Raw genomic sequence first — 18,037 nt, 5'->3', positions numbered from 1 at the left:
ATACACTAGGGTAAATTGACAAAAGCCTCAAGGGAAATGGGATGGAAAGGGTCCCGGCAGTCCCAGTCCCACTTTTCGAGTGCAGTTATATATCCTCACAAAAGATACACACATATATAATTCTTAAATATATTTACATCTTATATCAACATAATATCTGCATGCTCATTTGAATATTATAAGTCGAATAAGACTGATTCATATGTGAGAAAATAACGATTTCGCGGTTCGCTGCTCCGCGTGAGTGGCTCCGTTTTTATATTTCTCAACTCCACCAACTCTGATCCTTTATTATAATTGCGAATATATAAATCTCCATCCACATTATAATAGAGTATATGTTTGAATAAATTAAATATTAAATATGTCTTGTTATCATTTGGCAATTTGATCTCACGGTTATAGCTGTTAGTTTGCTAAGAGTATAAGCAGCAGCAGGTATAGGTGTAGTTACATTACATTAGTGAACTAGTGTAGTAAGGCATAATATAAGCAGAAGCAAGAGCTACTGATGACGAACGCTAAAGGGGGAAAGCCGTTCGATTTAGTGCGGTGAACCGAAGCAACAGGTGCGAGAGAGTAGAGCAACTTGCCCTGATATATAAAACTACCTTATAAAAGCTCACGTATTAAATCTATAGCTCGCATCGGGACAAATAACTTGAATCAGTGTATCAAGGATAATAAACAAATAGAGGGGAGGGTCACAGGGGAGGGTATATTCTACACATACTCCAATATATCATATTATTATTTATTTGTTTATCGAGTTTTATTTTTAGCTACACTTGTAATATTTATTTGACTGTTAAACTCTTGGATTAACACTAAATCGCTTGCCGAGTATATTTATTTCGTATGCGTGACTTTTAGATACGTGTGTAAGATAACGCGCACGATTCGAGAATCGTTTTTCACTGGCTATAGGTGTCGTGTTCTATGGGTTATATATTTTAGTGTCGATTAAGTTAATAATCGCTTTTTTAAATTATTTTTTCTACTCTACTTTTATATAGGGGAAGGGGGGCAAAAGGGGTAGCGTAGGCAAAACGGGGTACCCCCAAAATTTGATAAAAAAAAATTTTATATTTTAAATGGTTTTTAAACATTCCAAAATCACTTCTGTAAATATAATTAAGCGATACTTTGAATTTTTTTTGGTAAACTTTTTCAAAAATCAGTTGTCAGTTGAAAAATATTAATGACGTTTGTTTTATGATAAAAACTATTAAAAATTTTTTTTCTTCTTTTGTATCCAATAAACATGTAAAATATAATTTTTCTTCATGTAAATTACTTAAAAAAAAATCCAACTTAATCAAATTCGTTTAAAATCCAGATTTTTTTTTTTTACCTTTTTTAGGGGGTGCCCCATTTTGCCCGCAGAAATGAAAAATTTTTTTTTTTCGACGGTAACTGAAAATTTCTTCTATTTACTTTGAACACACAGAAAAAAAGGATTTCTTGGCGTAAAAAATTTTTTCTTGTTCTAAGAAAATTTTTACTTGAACCAAGAAATTTTTTGTATTATAAAGTGAAAACAAAACTTTTCTTGGGGTAAGATAAAATTTTCTCGGAACAAGAAAAAAATTTTTTAGGCGAGAAAAAAATTCTTGAGCCAAGAAAAATTTTTGTCTTCAATTCATAATACAAAATATTTCTTGCGACAAGAAATTCTTTTTTTCTGTGTATCATTAAAAAAAAAAAAAAGATTTAGCGTATTTGAGTCCTCGAAAACTTGGTATTTCTCTAAGTACCCCCTTTTGCCCCTCCCTCCCCTATAATTACACGATTAAAGTCAAAAATTAAATTTATTTAAAAGTCTAGTGATACATGTAAGAAAGATATATAATAGATGGAGGCATTAAATAATGATAATGATTATGATACAGTTTTTATATGTTGTATTTATTTATTTTTGATTAAGAAGATACTCATCAACTCAATCACGAGAGGATTAATCGTTTGTGTCTGTATACGGATCGTTGATCCGATGACCTCCAATCGAGAATGCAGCCGTACTGTAGAGCCGTAGTACTTTTATTTATATTTATTTTCTTTTGTATATTATACCACATGGGAGAGTAAGGAAGAATTTATACGGTCTATTATTCTCATCGAGAAAACGCTGTCTCAGTTTACTCGTATCATTACACGTGTGTTATGAATGTGTTTATGTTCCCTATAGCCAACAATTTATCCAATATACAAGTGGATTTTATTTATATATAAATATCTCACAATTCGACTCTATATACATTCTGTTATAATATGGAGCTAGAGTTTTAGTACTGATACAGAGAATAGATCTTGAGCTAGAAGAGGTCGTCACGCGTCAGAAGATTTTCATTTTTTGTTTCCTCGCAATCCTCGGCGCTCTCATGCCGATTCTTTGCTTCGATTTTTACTGTTTTTCCTCGAATATCTTGCAAAACTTTTTTTTTTTCCACCAAGAAATATGTAACTGTTGTATTAAATTATAATTATTAGCCACAGGCGTTTAAAAATTATTTTAAATTCTGTAAAATATATTTTACTGCACATTCGCATGTCAAGTTTTAAAAATATCCCGATATCGATGTTTTACACGGTATAAATTATAAAAAAGACACTAGCGAATATTATAAAGAAACAATGTTGCAGTTTTACTCCGATTCAATTTATTATTTACGGCAAAAAACTTCATTTATTGATTCATTTTTTATTGGCTTGTTTATTTGCATACATGGCGGTAAGACGTAACCGGAAGTGTCCAACAAATCGACGTAATTTATTTTTATATTTGCGACCCTAGAATAGAATTATGTATCTTCGATTCGATAATTTAATAATAATTTTAAATGACAGATAGAAATTTTTGAAAATATTTTTCGCGAAATTATTGGCGCGGTAATTCAAAAAAAAATTCTCAACTGAAGGTAAATATTCTTGATTAAAGAAAATTTTTTTGGAGACCTAAATTTTCTCAGATAAAGTACACAGAAAAATAGAATTTCTTGGCGCAAGAAATATTTTGTATTATGAATTGAAGACAAAAATTTATCTTGGCTCAAGAATTTTTTTCTCGCCTAAAAAATTTTTTTCTTGTTCCGAGAAAATTTTTTCTTACCCCAAGAAAAGTTTTGTTTTCACTTTATAATACAAAAAATTTCTTGGGTCAAGTAAATATTTTCTTGGAACAAGAAAAAATTTTTTGCGCCAAGAAATCATTTTTTTCTGTGTAGAAATCTTCTCCAACCAAGACGAATTCTCTTGGCTCAAGAAAATCTTGACTTAATTCCCGAAAACGTTTGTCTTCAAAAATATTTTCTTGACTCAAGATATCTGTTTTTTCTGTGTAGTCGAATTATTTGCCGTCGCCGCAACTTGAAATAATTTATTGCCTGGTAATAAATAAATTGGAGGTAAAAAAGTAAAAATAAAATAAAATAATATATTTGATATACAAAAGGGAAAATAAACAATTACAATAGATTGTTGTATGAGTAAAGTTTAATCTTGTTCTCCCTACTCGCGTAACGCAACACCGCGGCTCGAGTAGAGTAGAGGTGTGTCCGGGTTTGTAGCAAACCGTTCAAAGGCCGTAGTGCGAGAAGTTAAGTCCGAGTATCACGAGCATCAGAAGAAGAGACTAACAAGAAGAAGATACTGAGGAGGAGGACAAAGAATATATAGGGACGTGCATACCGCGGTGGGTCTCAACTTTAATACCATCTCAAATGCATTCATGGAAATATGAAATCTCTTGCAAAAAATATATTAATTTTTTTTTTCTTTCTTTTCTGTTTTTTTGTTGCTACCGCACGAAAATTTCTTAAATATTTATTATAATCCAATAATGATAACAATAATAAAGTTTATCGCTCGGAGTTAAAATGGAAAATAAATAATAATAAGTAATAAATAAGCACGTGCGGATGCGTTTTCTCACGCGGTTCGCGGTCCAAAGAAACGTACGTCTGTACGCAGCAAATTGAACGGATATTCGTATCGATGCATACCGCAGCCTTGCATCAGTAGACCAGTTTATGGATCAATATATATACTTGTTTTTATTTTTATTATTTTATTTTTTTTAAGTGGATATCGAGATGATCCAATAGCCAAAATGATTGTCGGGCAGCAATGAGAGCGAGCGGTGTATCGATACGTGACTCATACACGATATATATCTTAAGGTATGAGCCAGCATATGTACGCCGGAGGCAGTTGCATCACGTACCTTTACTCTGTATTGCCGATACCATGAGCACATCATGTATTTTATAGACAGTAGAAGCATATATATCTATATATCTATATGTATATAGAAAGAGTAAGACAATAAAAGAAGAGAAGATATGTGATATTAAAGAATAAGAAGACAGCTGTTTGTAAATGGAAAGAGGGGAGAGGATTAAACCGGACCGTGATTCCATTTCAACCTTTCAATAATATCGTACGCGCCTCCTGTATGCATGCAATATATGATTCAATCCGTTATAAAACAAAGCAATGCCGCCCTTTTTAACTTTTAAAATTTATTCATTAAAAAATTATCGGAAATGGAGATAATAATTTTCTTGAATTTATTTATTTTTTTAGAGAGAGGGTGGGAGGGATTTAAATGTTGACAAGTAACGGAAGAGGAAGTGCATGAACCCGAGAGGAAAGTGGTCGGTGTTAGGGCACGTCTGACTCACGTCACGTTACGGCAACGGCAACGGCAACACAAAACGGAGTATAAAGAAAAAGAGTGAGAGAGGAAGGCGACAATTAGGCCACTGCCCGTCCGTTTACGCGCGATCTTGAACGAGTGCAACAAAACCGTGAGACGAAATTGAACGAGGATAAAAGATGAGGATGAGGAACATCCAGAGGATGATCGACTTGGGTATTGGAGCCAGAGAGTGAGATGGAGATGGGAAGAGGGAGGTTTTAACTAGACTTGGACTATTATATAGAAGAGCAGTAAAATAACTATTGGTAGGAATAGAACCTCGTGTATAATACGGTCTATGGGAAGAATGCAGACTACGTTAGGAAAATCGGTTTGCTGGGATATGGAGATATGCAACATTACAAGTAGTGTTGTGTGCAGTCAGATACTAGCATACTGACGCCTTTTACCTTCCACGAGATGTTTACTCGCGTGCGCCGACCTTTCAAGGGGGTCAGACCGATTCGACCTCGGCTTTTTTCTTTTTCTTTTTCTTTTTATTCTTTTATTATAACATATCCTTGTAAGCTTTTGTTTTTATTTATCTATCACTTTGATATTCTTTGCGTGCATAGATTAACTTAAATATCATGTTAATTTTTATTTTATTTATATTTGACTATCAATCAAAGTCGTGAGTCTTTATTTTATAAATTATTAAATTACGTTTAAAAAAAAAAAATAATAATAAAATTTTTATTTGCCTGAATTCGAAATGTAAATTTTTTATATGAGAATTTACGTAACACGAAATAGTTTGTCGTAAAAATAAAGATCTGTTAAAAAATTGTTAGTCTTAGTACATTCATACGTAAATATATAATATATAAGAGTGGAGTAGAGTAGAGTAGAGTGGAGTGCCTTAAAAAGAAGCAAGTGTTGGTACGTTACGGATATGACTTTTCCGAGAATAGTCGTTGAGAGCAAAATGGTAATTGGAGAAACGATGCACCACAACTAAATTGCCTTATGCTTTAGTTGTGTAAAGTCGAGGCAAAGTGGCAAGCGAATGCCAACCAGAGTAGAATAAATATATCGGGCATAGAAAAAATATTCTACATCCATCAATCCATATATATATAAATATATTTATAAATTTATGTTTTTATGTTTTTGAGTGAAAAAAATTGATGACATTTTAATTGTTTAAACTGGCGGGTTATTTTTTAATCAGCGAAATATTTCGTCGACTGCAATATAAGATAAAAGAAAAGGAGCGGCAGGGGCAACGTCGCCTAGACTATGGGTTGTAGCGTTCAGCTTCAGCACAGTGATTACGAGGCTGATTGGGCCGCGCGTGATGAGACGGCGGCGTCCTGCCGACCGACCACAAGCTCGTGACGAACGAGCATTGGCTTTTCTTATTTATTCGCGTTGAGGCCCCTGAGTTTTATTTTAGCGACCTGGCGACTAAATGCGGGGTGATGTGGGGAACTCGTCCCGCGTTTAAGGGAGCCAAGGGTGTGGATCAGGATAAAGAGGATCTGAGGTACTGAGTTTACAGTTGAGATAAAATGATAAAATAAAAAAGAGTAACAGGGATAAATATATCTATATATATAAGAAGAGAGTAATCGTACGCGAAAACGAAAGAAGCCGCTTTAGCTTGTGACTATAATTTTATATCGCGGCTCTCTCTACTCTCTGCTACCGCGAGGGGTGCTGGTGCACCAGCTCACCAGCTCACCAGAAGCCACGCCCACTCTGTGTGTCCCCGACCGAGAGACAAGTTGAGAGTTGACTTGAGCGCCGCCGCTGCTACTGTATACTCTTATATATATATGTATAATATATTTTTTTTATCTTACTTTTTTTTTATTATGATTATTATTGTTATATTCCATCTCTCGCGCACTTTTATCGGATGCGTGGTTACTTAAATTTTTTTTACGCGGCATAATACTTTTATGTAGTAGACTGGGTTGTGTATATGGGATTTGGATGCGGTGGATGCTGGATGGTTGTGTTTTATTGTATGTCGTGTTGATACTCATTCTGTTTAGCTGAAGATTGTATATGCTGGAGTAGAGTGGAGTAGAGTGGAGTGGGTAGTGCACAATTGGTAAATTCAACTTCTTACTCTTTCTTGCGGCTCTTAACTCTTCTAAGGCGCGCGGCACAACTCGAATCCGCTCAATTTCGCCTGACGCCAAGCGGCGACCGCAACGCGTGACTGCCTAACTGCTTTTCGTTTAAGTTTTAAGCTTGAGACCACGCCAAAGATAATGGCTTTTCGTTGTCTCTCTTTGGGTTTAACTTAGGAAATCTTGGATCAAATAGTGTATACACGCTTTGACTTATTATTCTGCCGGGAATATATATTTTTCTTCAATCATCTCTCTTGTTATTATTTGCTATACGTATTATTTATTTACATTACACGGCTTACTCATTTTTTATCTCATTTTAATGTATCAAATATCTTTTTATTTATTGTGGAAAATTATTGTCACAATAATTACATTTTTATTTTTATTAAATTATTTAAGACGAAATTTATTTCTTTTATGACAAATTATTATATGATCCTGAAGTTAGCAGACATTTAAAAATTTTTGAATTTTCGTATTTCAACAAATCAATTGTAAAAAAATAAAATAAAAATATGCATATGTAGAAAATTTAAAAAACTACAGGTGCAATTTTTTCAAATATTTTTTTTTTATGGTTTATCGTCTAAAAAAAAATCCAAAAATTATTAGACGTCTGCTAACTTCAGTATCATATTATTATTTCATGTCAAAAATATTCAAAATTACTTACTTTCACTTTTTTTAGACGATTATTGAATTTTAGTTACGGCAAAAATTTAAATTTATAACTGATTTTATTGTAAAAAAAATGTATCTAAAAATTTTCGTGATATAAAAAAAAATATATTGTCTGACTTGATGCCTGAAAAATGTATGAAACAGTTTTGATAATATATAAATATATAATTTGAAAATAATAAGAGACAAAAGGAGTGATTGAATCGGATGAGGTCAACGATCTCGTGTCCCGGTGATCCTCAGAGAATACCAGAGCACACACGATACACAAGATAGCTAGTGTAGTGTAATGCAATGTATATAAGTCGAGAGTTTCTGCTGTAGTTCTTGTGTGTTCAGATCTCAAGTAGAGAAGTTAAGACTCCAAGAGAAGATTATTGTGCGGCAGGAGGCCAGGCCACGACCCCGGGCGGCCACGAGCCTCAGTCCAACATCTGAGCACACATACGTGTATTTTATTCTTTATATAAATATATATATATCTCTTACCTACGTGATCGCGAGCAGAACACAATGCCCATCATTTCTTAATCGCTCGAGTGCTCGTGCAATCCACGCATTCGATCTTCTTATTTTCTCATTTTTTTTTTCTTGTTCTCTATTGTTTATTATTACTCTATAAATATTATTTCCAATCGCTCACTCGCGATTATTTAAACTGCAAAATAAAATAAAAAAAAAACCATTGAGTTGATAAGTAAAAGCTGGAGATTTCAACGCGCGACTTGCGTACCTCTTTCCATATAAAGTCCTCCCTCATTTTCCCCATTCACTCCCTCTTGAAAACCTCTTTTCATCCCTCTCACTCATACCCTGGCTCACCCTTTCTAGTTTTACCCGGTTCGCTATTCACCCACCGCCACCCCGCCATTTTCTATACGGGTCCATGGTCAAACCCGCCCCTCATATATCTCACTCTTAAACTTTTTTCTTATTTTATCTCACTCACGCTTTTCCACGATCCTTTACCATATCACACACCAGTATTTATTATTTATTTATTTATTTTTTTTTTGAGATTACGGTTGGCTAAAGAGACATGGATCGATGATCTACCGGTACTTTTAATCGATCCACCGGTCCACGAAGGAGTTAATTGTCTTGACAATCGTCACATCTTTTCCTCTTGGATAGTCAAAAGTTTCACTTGATTTTTTTTTCAAAACTTTCTTTGTTTTAATTTTTTTTATTACCAATAATTTTTTATTTATTAAAATTTATATAAATATTCCATCATAAATTTTTTATCAGTTTGTTTAAGAAATATAAATTTTTTTTACACAAAATCTGAACAAAAAAAAAATTTATGACATTTTCTAAAATAATTTTCTTCCTGTTAAGAAAAAATACATAAAAATAATAAAAACTCACATGGTTTTACAGCAAAAGTATACAATAATTATTAAAAAAAACTAAAAATTATACATTACTTTCTACTCACATATATAACTACAAAACAATGAATAACCGCTCATACATATAAAATGTGCATACATTATATTTACGTAAAAAACGAAAAAAAAAAAATCAAGACAAAGGATTTTTCCCAGCATGCACACTAGCAACAATCGCGAGATTGTTCATCTATATTGAATAACTTTTTCTGCAAAGATCCTCCTCAATCGATCAGTAAAAATAATAATAATAAAAAATTATAAAAAAAGTTAAGTAAAGTAAAGCAAAATATATAAATTGTAAGACTGTGTGTAAGGTTTTTACGACCAATCAGTTTTAAATTTCTTCCTCAAAGTCATTTTAACTCCATTTCCATGAACAACCTGTTTTAACAATTACTATCACTCTTATATATTTATATAAATAGCTAGTTAAAAGTATTAAATAATAACATACGTTATGAGTAGAGAATGTGTAGAAAAAAAATATATGTGGATGTGTTTTTATTGTTGATGATAAAGCAAAAAGAGATCCGGTAAAAGACAGAAACCTTTCACTTCGTGGTCCAGGGAACACGAGGTTCGAACTCGATGGTACATCATGTTCCCACAAGTGCATCGAGGCCAGTTTTAAACATTCAGACAGACATATACACTAGCCATGCCCTTTTCACCTGTTTTATTATTTTTTTTTAATTTTATTTTAGAGTATTTTTTAAATTTATCTGTTTATACTCCAAGAGATTTTTCATTTTTCTAAAAGTAAATATACGTATATGTATATATATAAATTTATATAGATGGATGGTTGATATATTTATGATTGCATGTAGAAATGTAGCCAAGCGCCCAGTTATCGGTAATAAAATAGCGCCCAAGTACTTACGCTCTATGATTCTGAGTGGCTGCAAATATTTTTTAACCCTTTATATATATATATATATATATATTGTATATTTTTACACTTGCAAGTCACGGTATCCTTTATCTAGCGGTCTTGCAGAGGATCCTCTTATTTTATTTAATCCAAAGATATAACCATTTTATAACTACAAATAATTACTAAAGAAATATTAATTGTGTAAAAGGAAATAATAGTAAAAGTTATAGTCAGTTATCTAAAATATTACTCAAAGTAAAAATGAATAATAAAAAAATCTAAATTACGTCTTAAAAAAAGTAAAAAAGTAAAAAGGAAAATAGTGAGTACTCGTTTCTCAATCTACACAAGCGAATATTTATATTATACGGATGGGCAAGGCTAGTCCGTCCTGTGGAAGGCGAAGACAACGCCCTTACTTATACCTATATGTCTGTATATATAAAACCGGGTGAACTTGGGGGTGGAAGAGGTTGGGGGAGAGTAAAGATGAGAAACGCTGGGTACTAGGGTTCGGAGGATGAGATCTACGTGGTGGTGCTGGTAGAAGTGGTGGTGGTGGCGGGAAGGTTTTTCCTTTTTCCTTTTTCCTTTATTATTTAGCGTGAGCGTGAGCAGGACCGAGTGATTCTCGAGAAAATAGTTAAAAGAGTGGGGGCCTTTGCGGGGTGACGGCAGTGAAGGAAGAAGCAGAAGAAGACGAAAGAGGCGGTGGTACGAATGTAGATGAGGAAAAAGAGGGCAAACGGTTGATGCTCGTGGTGGTAGTGGTAGTTACTGGTGGTAGTAGATGGGTTGGACCCCTCGCCGGGGGGGTTGCTGGCGATGTATAAGCAGCAGAAGAAAGCGTGGGTCGATTAAAAGTAGCGAGGGTGTTTCTCCTCTCGTTACCGTATCTCCTGCGCAATGAGTGCAAGTGAGATCTGATGATGATTTTACTCTTACTCTTACTCTTACTCTTACTCTGGTGGCGCAGTCGGTTCCGTTGGCTCTTCTGTTGGCTCTAGATGGTCGTCGGTGGGAAAACGAGAAGAGAAAACGTACGATGAGGGGGGTACACACCAGCAACCGAGGGACTTTGACGTTGTTGCCTGTAGTAGTGAGTATGAGGGGGATGCTCTGCTCAAGAAAAACGGGGAAAAGACGTTGAGCGAGTGCTAAAGATGTAAAACAAACATAACAGAGGGAGACAGAGCTGCGGTTCCGATCTACTCTACTGGGGGTTGAAAATTCTTTACTAATACATTTACATCTACATCTACATCTATACCCAAATTTACCTCTGCCTTTCCCTCTGACTATGACTCTGACTCTGGCTCTGACTCTGGCACTATGTAGTGGATATAAACCAGGAGGATGAGAGGGACAGTGAGGAATCTTCAGCTTAGATTTAAGGAAAAGGGTTAAATGAATTTTTTTATCTCCCTGATGGTTATTTTTTGTCGATAATGTGAATTTATTTAGAGTTAAAAATAAAAAGCAAAAGCTCTGGTTCGAGGAAAAGGATCCGAGTCCAAGTAAATTTTAATTCGAAACGCGATCAAAGAATCTAGCTAAGGGGTTGATGCTATTTCTTGCGATTATTACGAACCGTAGTCGCATCGACGGTGTCTCCGATCACCTGGAAACTTTCTTGAGGGCATGGTGTGGAGTTTAAGGAGCAAGGAAGAGCAAAAATAAAATAAAGGAGTTTGAGTGAGAGTAAGAGTTGTGAGTGAGTGAGTGAGTGAGTGATTCGGAGAGAGGGGGAGGGAGGGAATGAGCCAGAGGAAAAGAGAAGTCAAGAGTCACGGATTCAATCTCCAAAGCAGTACACGAACCCTTGGTTACAGCTGCCTCTTCAGGGGTTGAACTTTAATTTAACGCATCGTAGAGCGCATCTCCACTGAAGATTTCTATGAGGTAAAACATCGACACGAGTTTGCTGTATGAGAAGATGTATTTTATATTACTAGTTCCTAAATTTACTCTTCGATAACGGTTACTGTTTTTATTTTTATTTTTGTTTATATAGAGAGTTTTTGATGGTCGGACTATTGAAATTTACGTTTTGGTGCTGGTACAGAGCTGTATTAAATATAATTAAATTTATATTTTTATTTTAGATTTTATTTGAATTCTGAGTGGAGAAATATATAGATATATATTGGATGTTAAGTGATCTTGATTTCTTTTATTCGCGGTAGTCTAGGTCTTTTGCACTTCTGGTTTGAACAAAAAAAAAATTAAGTTGAATAAAAAGCTAGAAGTAATAACGAAAATGAGGAAAAAGAGACTCGAGAGGGTCGAGGCTTTTCCACGAAGACGATTAAATCTGTGAATGAACCGGGCAAGAGTTGAGAGACGATAGCAAATGGCGAATGAATGGTTTCGCTGCTTTTCGTTCTCCAGTTATTTCATTTTACATTTTTTATACTTATTTTTGTAACTTATTTTTCTTCAGACCGATTCTCTGATCCTTTCTAATTATGTCATAACCATTTTTAACCAATGCCCACTTTAGTTTATCCTTTTATATTTTTTTAAAAGTCGGTTAGCTTTTTTTTTAATATTTTTTTATTGGGACATGGAGTTTCGGGTTTTGTTTATTGTGAAGAGAAAAGGTGAAGGAGTTGTACAAGTCTCGAAAAAATAATATATATATATAAATATATATGAAGGAGACGGAAACGCAAGTATATGCGTTCTACTCATCCGCAGAAATCATGACTTGAGCGCTATATTTTCTTCTTTGTCTATCTTATTCTTATTGTTATTGTTCTTATTATTATTATTTTGTTGGGTTTACTCAAGACTGAAACAGAGACCAAGACTAGAGCTCCAAGTTGTTTCATGGACCACGGCCACAGCTATTGTTCCTTGAACCCCACTGTAAAATCATCCTTGTACATTATGACCAAGACTCAAATATATATAGATTATTTTTCAAGACAAACTTCTTCATTATTCATCATATAAGTATTCCTAAGATGTTTTTCATTTTTGCATTCTAGTGATCAAAAAATTTTTTTAATTTCCCGCTATAAAAATTTTTACCCAACGAATTATATTTCGGACTAAAATTCGGATCTGGTACAAATATTTTTGAAGGATAAATAAACTTTTTAATACTTGTATTTTTATTTTCAACATCTCTTGTAACGAAAATGAAAAAAAAAAAAAAATTAATTTCACCGAGTTTTGGTGAAGGAGCAAAAACATTACCGCTGATGGTGATTTTTAAAACCAAAGTACCCGCAAGAAGATCAAAGACTTGGTTATACTCTGAGACTTTAAGAAAATTTTAAAGCTTTTCTTCCAAAGCTGATACTCGAATTTCATTTTATTTTACTTCAACACCAAATTAAATATATTTTCTTTTCAAAGGACTTTAATGTTAAAGCCAAGATATTTTAGCGACAAAGTTAATTTTATATTTACGCGATAAAAGATCGAAGTCTTGTGGTTGCTGACAACATCCGGCGAATTAAGACAAATATATATCAATATCAATCACTTAAAACCGTCGTGCTACTGGCAATCAAACATTTCGAGTGACTTTTTTTATAATTTATTGTCATTCATTGAAAATAGTAAAGATAGAAGTCATTGACTCAGCTTCCGGTTTAACTCTGGATATGCTTCTCACCGTTGTCTTTCTTGTTCACGGTCTTTCTCTCTCGATTTCTTGCTCACTTACTCAGTCAATCAAATAAATAAACCCTTCTCTCTTCTTTGTCCTTTAATTCACAATATCCGTGAATGCATCTATCCTTCGCCGTGACTAAAATCCCAGGCTATACACTTGTGTTATACAGTTTACCAACTATTATATATACATATACCTGATACCTATACCTGAGATATTAATCTCAGTGGTAGTTAGATGAATGGCAGTATTTCGGAGGCTTGTGAATTAGTAACGCGATCGTTTCTGACGCGCCTCCGATTCGATGCGTCTCTATTTTCGTATCAAGATCCCTATAGTAGTTTCTTTATACTAAACTATATCCATTCACTATCATTTTTTTTATTTATTTCAATATTTTTATTTGTTGACACTTGGCCAAAAATTGGAGTAAACATTCAATTTTATTAGAAAAAAAATTTTTGCATTATGAATTGAAAACGAAAATTTTTTAGGGCGGGAAAAAAAATTCTTGCGTTAAGAAATCTTTTTTTTCTATGTTTTCTCCGCTGATTCGTACACACACAGAAAAAAAGAATTTCTGGGCGCAAGAAATTTTTTGTATTATAAATTGAACACAAAAATTTTCTTGGGACGAGAAAAAATTTTTTGACTCAAAAAGTTTTTTCTTGCTCTGAGAAAATCCATTCCCGCCGTAAGAAAATTTCTGTTTTCAATTCATAATGCAAAAAATTTCTTGGGCTGGGAAAAAATTTTCTTGGGGCGAGTAAAAAATTCTTGTGCCAAGAAATCCTTTTTTTCTGTGCAGAAAAAAAAATTTATCTTGAGTCAAGAAAATATTTTTGAAGACAAACGTTTTCGGGAACCAAGTCAAGATTTTCTTGAGCCAAGAGAATTTGTCTTGATTAAAAAAAATTCGTCTTGGTTGGAGAAGATTTCTACTTTATATGAGAAAATTTAGGTCTCCAAAAAAATTTTCTTTAATCAAGAATATTTACCTTCAGTCGAGAATTTTTTTTTTCTATGTACGAATCGCCGATATCTATCCGAACTAATCGATTTAAAAAAATTTTCGCTACAAATAAAAGCGCGGTTCAAATTTTATAGCCCGCGAAATTTTAAAACCAATCTGACAAGTACTTTTTGAATCGCGGCTCCAAACCGATTGATGACAAAGTATTTAGAAAAATAATATATGAGAAAATCAGGAAATGCACAAGATTTATTTACCAGACTGTCTTTTTAGTATCAGAGTAATTTAAAGAGAGTTTATTGTCAATAAAAGTAAAAAATGTTTATCGCAATAAAAAAAAGCATAAAAAATATAGAATTTTTTCTCGCAAAAATAACATTTTAGTGTCTAAATGATTGGCATACGAGTACATAGCCCGTATATGTAATTGTATATGGCCTCCTGTTTTACGACGACAATTATAGTTATATATCTTAGTGGAACGAGGACACGGACATACACGAGTCGTGTATATGAGTATCGAATTTTCCTTACCTACTCGAGTTACTCGGGCGTTACTTTATTTAAGAGTTTACAGATCTTTTAAGTGATACCAATAGTTTATTAGTTTTATAATTGACTAGTTTGCTTTGCTGAATCACATGCACACATATATATATATCTATACATTATACATTAAATACATAACATTGACAACAGTTGTACAATGGACACCTCACTCATTTCCTCATGTAATTACAAGACTGTTTAGAGGCCCATAAAAAAAATTCTTCCTGCATTTATTTGAAAAGGAAAATTGGCATGCCGCAAATTTTTATGCTTCTGTAATTTGAAATTATTCACAATAAATTTTTTCCAGATTCCAAATGATATGTTTGATGTTTGTATATATGTATACATACAATGTATATTAAAGTTTATAATAGTTTGAAGAAGTGAGGGACCGAGGGAATGAGGGAGTAGAAATCGATAGAAACGATAAATGTAGAGGCTGTTTAGTTTGAAATTCCAGGAGCTCGTGTTATGTTAGAAGCCAATAGTTCCAGGTATTACATGCTCGGTTACGGCAAAGTCTTTTATGTCAGCAGCAGCACACAGTCGACTACGTGTTATGTGAATAACACAGACAATAACAATACTCGTGTACCATACACACGCTGACTCACATCCTTCATCATTAAATGCATACTTTCTTGTATTTTGTTGCTACGCTACGATACAAGTCCACGAGTCTATTTTGTATTGTTTTAGAATACTAATAATGATGCTAGAAACTACTTTTTTTTTTTTTTTTTTTGTTAAACAAATATATATTTGTAGTTACGGTGCAATTATGAAAAAAAAAAAATTTAGAAAACTCACGTGCATATTAATGGCAATAATGCTTAAATTTTTATTGTTTTTTTTTTATTGCTTTGTATGTATTGACATTGTTTCAACTGTCATTATCATAAATCCGTAATTACTCAAGTTTTTTTAACAAAAAATTTTCTATTCTTTTTAAATTAGAAAAAAAAATTTTAATTATTACAGTGTAAAAAATCACCGGGGTAAGTCCAAACGGTGTAGGTGTAAAAATCGGCGGTGTTAAATTTCAACACCGAAAGCGGTGTTAAAATAACGCCGCTGCCGGTGTAGATATTTTTTACCGGTGTTAAAATATTTTTACTTACTCGATCACTACACAGTAAAAAACGAATTGTCAAAGTGTAAAAAAAAGCGTATGTTAAAATTCTGTGTGTTGAATTTTTACCACTTTTGTGTGTAAATTTAACACACAGTATTTATCTTGTTTGAACTGTCGCAATCGATTGATTTTTTAACACACAAAAATGTTATTTTTTTCGAAAGTAACCTTTTTTATATGTTACTGTCAAATCAACACTCAAAATATGTTAAAAAAATATCGACCATCACAAAAGAATTCTTGGAAAACTTTTACTTTTAACATATGCGTATGTAACTTTTTTTAACACTCACAAGATGTTAAAATGATACATAAATAAGTGTAAAACGTTCGTTTTACACACGATATGTTTTGATTTTGACGGATCCTTTTTTACTGTGTATACTTGTTAATAAATGATATTCTTTATTAATTTTCATAAAGAACTGACATTTGTTGTGTTTTATTATCTTTAAATTTAATACTCCAAGCGGACGCAGTTTATCCTGCTTTTACACCGATTTTACTTTGCTTTTACACCGGTTACCCCGATTTAACACCGGTGAATTACTCCTCCTACACCAGTGTAATTTTATTTTAACACCGGGCGGAGTTAAAATGAGTCCATTTTTAACACCGTTCTTTTTACGGAGTAACAGTTCAATCTCCAAGTAATGCAACATCTCACCTAAGTCAGAGTTAAATAGATCGCGACATTTAAAAAAAAAATAGAAACTGCAGCAAATAGTATTGTCCATATATTCGCCGTTGGTCCGTGACAAAATCCCAGCAGGTGGGATAGTCCACCTTAAGCTTGTACTTGCAGAGAATCTCTGTCTCTGTCTCTGTCTCTGTCTCTGTCTCTCTACACACCGATGATGATAACGTGGAAAAGAGCGCGGGGGAGGTGCTGCCGGAAGCGGGCAGGTGACTGGTAGTTCCGCTCGATCGAACGCTGTTCCGCGCCACGGGGCCCGAAGATCAGTCGGTGTATAATGTTCTACTCTCTAGAAGCATCAGAGCCTCAAACTAAACCTTAAACCTCAACAATACACTTCCCCACACATCCTTATTCTTATCCCTATCCCAGAGCACACACAAACACTAGGAAAAAAAAAAAGTTAAACTTGAACTGAGTTAAAACTCGCATACGTGCAGATCCACTGACCGACGTCCGGTCTCTCTTTTATTCTTCTTCACTTTATTATTATTATTTTCTTATTCTATTCTACCATCCGTGCATTTTATTTCTTATCCTTTTGCCCTCGCCAGTGACTTTCAACGGGTCCCTTCACGGTCGAGCCGACAAAACGTTCATGTTACCTTTTTTTTTATCATTTTTTTTTTCAAACATTTTCTCTTTTTTATCTCATACCCCTCACATTATTTTCTCTATAAATTTTTTTTGCATCACTTGTGGGAGGAAATTTGTGGTTTTGTCATAATAAAAAATTATTTAAAATTATTAACTCAATGGTTAATTCAAAAGTCACTTGTAATATTACGGCTCAGATCAGCCAGCAGCCAGGAGACATCAGCATCAACCAGAAACCAGCGAGAAATAGAGAGTTTTGTTAATTTTTTATTTTAAATTTAAATTGAATTTACATGCCGATGATTGATACTTTTGTAAATGTCGTGAAAATAATAAATTCCCATGCACCAGAGATACTAAATCGTGATGACGGATAACGTTCGCATCGTGGCGGTTATTCAGCTTCTCTACGATAATGAATACAGAGTTTAGTAGTGCCTGCTAGTATGCCTAGTATGTAATGTAATCAACTATAACACAACTATCGGATACGATAGGCAATAGAATAATGCCATAGACTAGACTATTAGACTATAAGTCCAATAGTCCAATAGTACGTCGAATAGTAGACTCGTTGTGTTATTGGTTTAGTGGCCTGGGACGTATAATCCGGATAATTGATACCAGAATCGCTAATTCCCAAATGATCAGACATGACGCTCGTGGCATTAGAACATAACGCGATATCTCCTTCTCCTTCTTCTTCTTTCC

The 18,037-nt window shown here is 33.7% G+C and overlaps 1 protein-coding gene across 1 annotated transcript in view; it reads left to right on the top strand.

Annotated features, from left to right (window-relative positions):
- The window catches only part of LOC130664398 (protein jim lovell), a 64,704-nt gene that overhangs the window by 511 nt on the left and 46,156 nt on the right, over positions 1–18,037 (top strand). The window lies entirely within an intron of this gene.

The sequence above is a fragment of the Microplitis mediator genome, chromosome 3 (genome assembly GCF_029852145.1).
Source record: "Microplitis mediator isolate UGA2020A chromosome 3, iyMicMedi2.1, whole genome shotgun sequence".
NCBI lineage: Eukaryota > Metazoa > Arthropoda > Insecta > Hymenoptera > Braconidae > Microplitis > Microplitis mediator.
The sequence above is the reverse complement of the archived record's forward strand: the minus strand, read 5'-3'. Positions and strand labels throughout refer to the sequence as shown.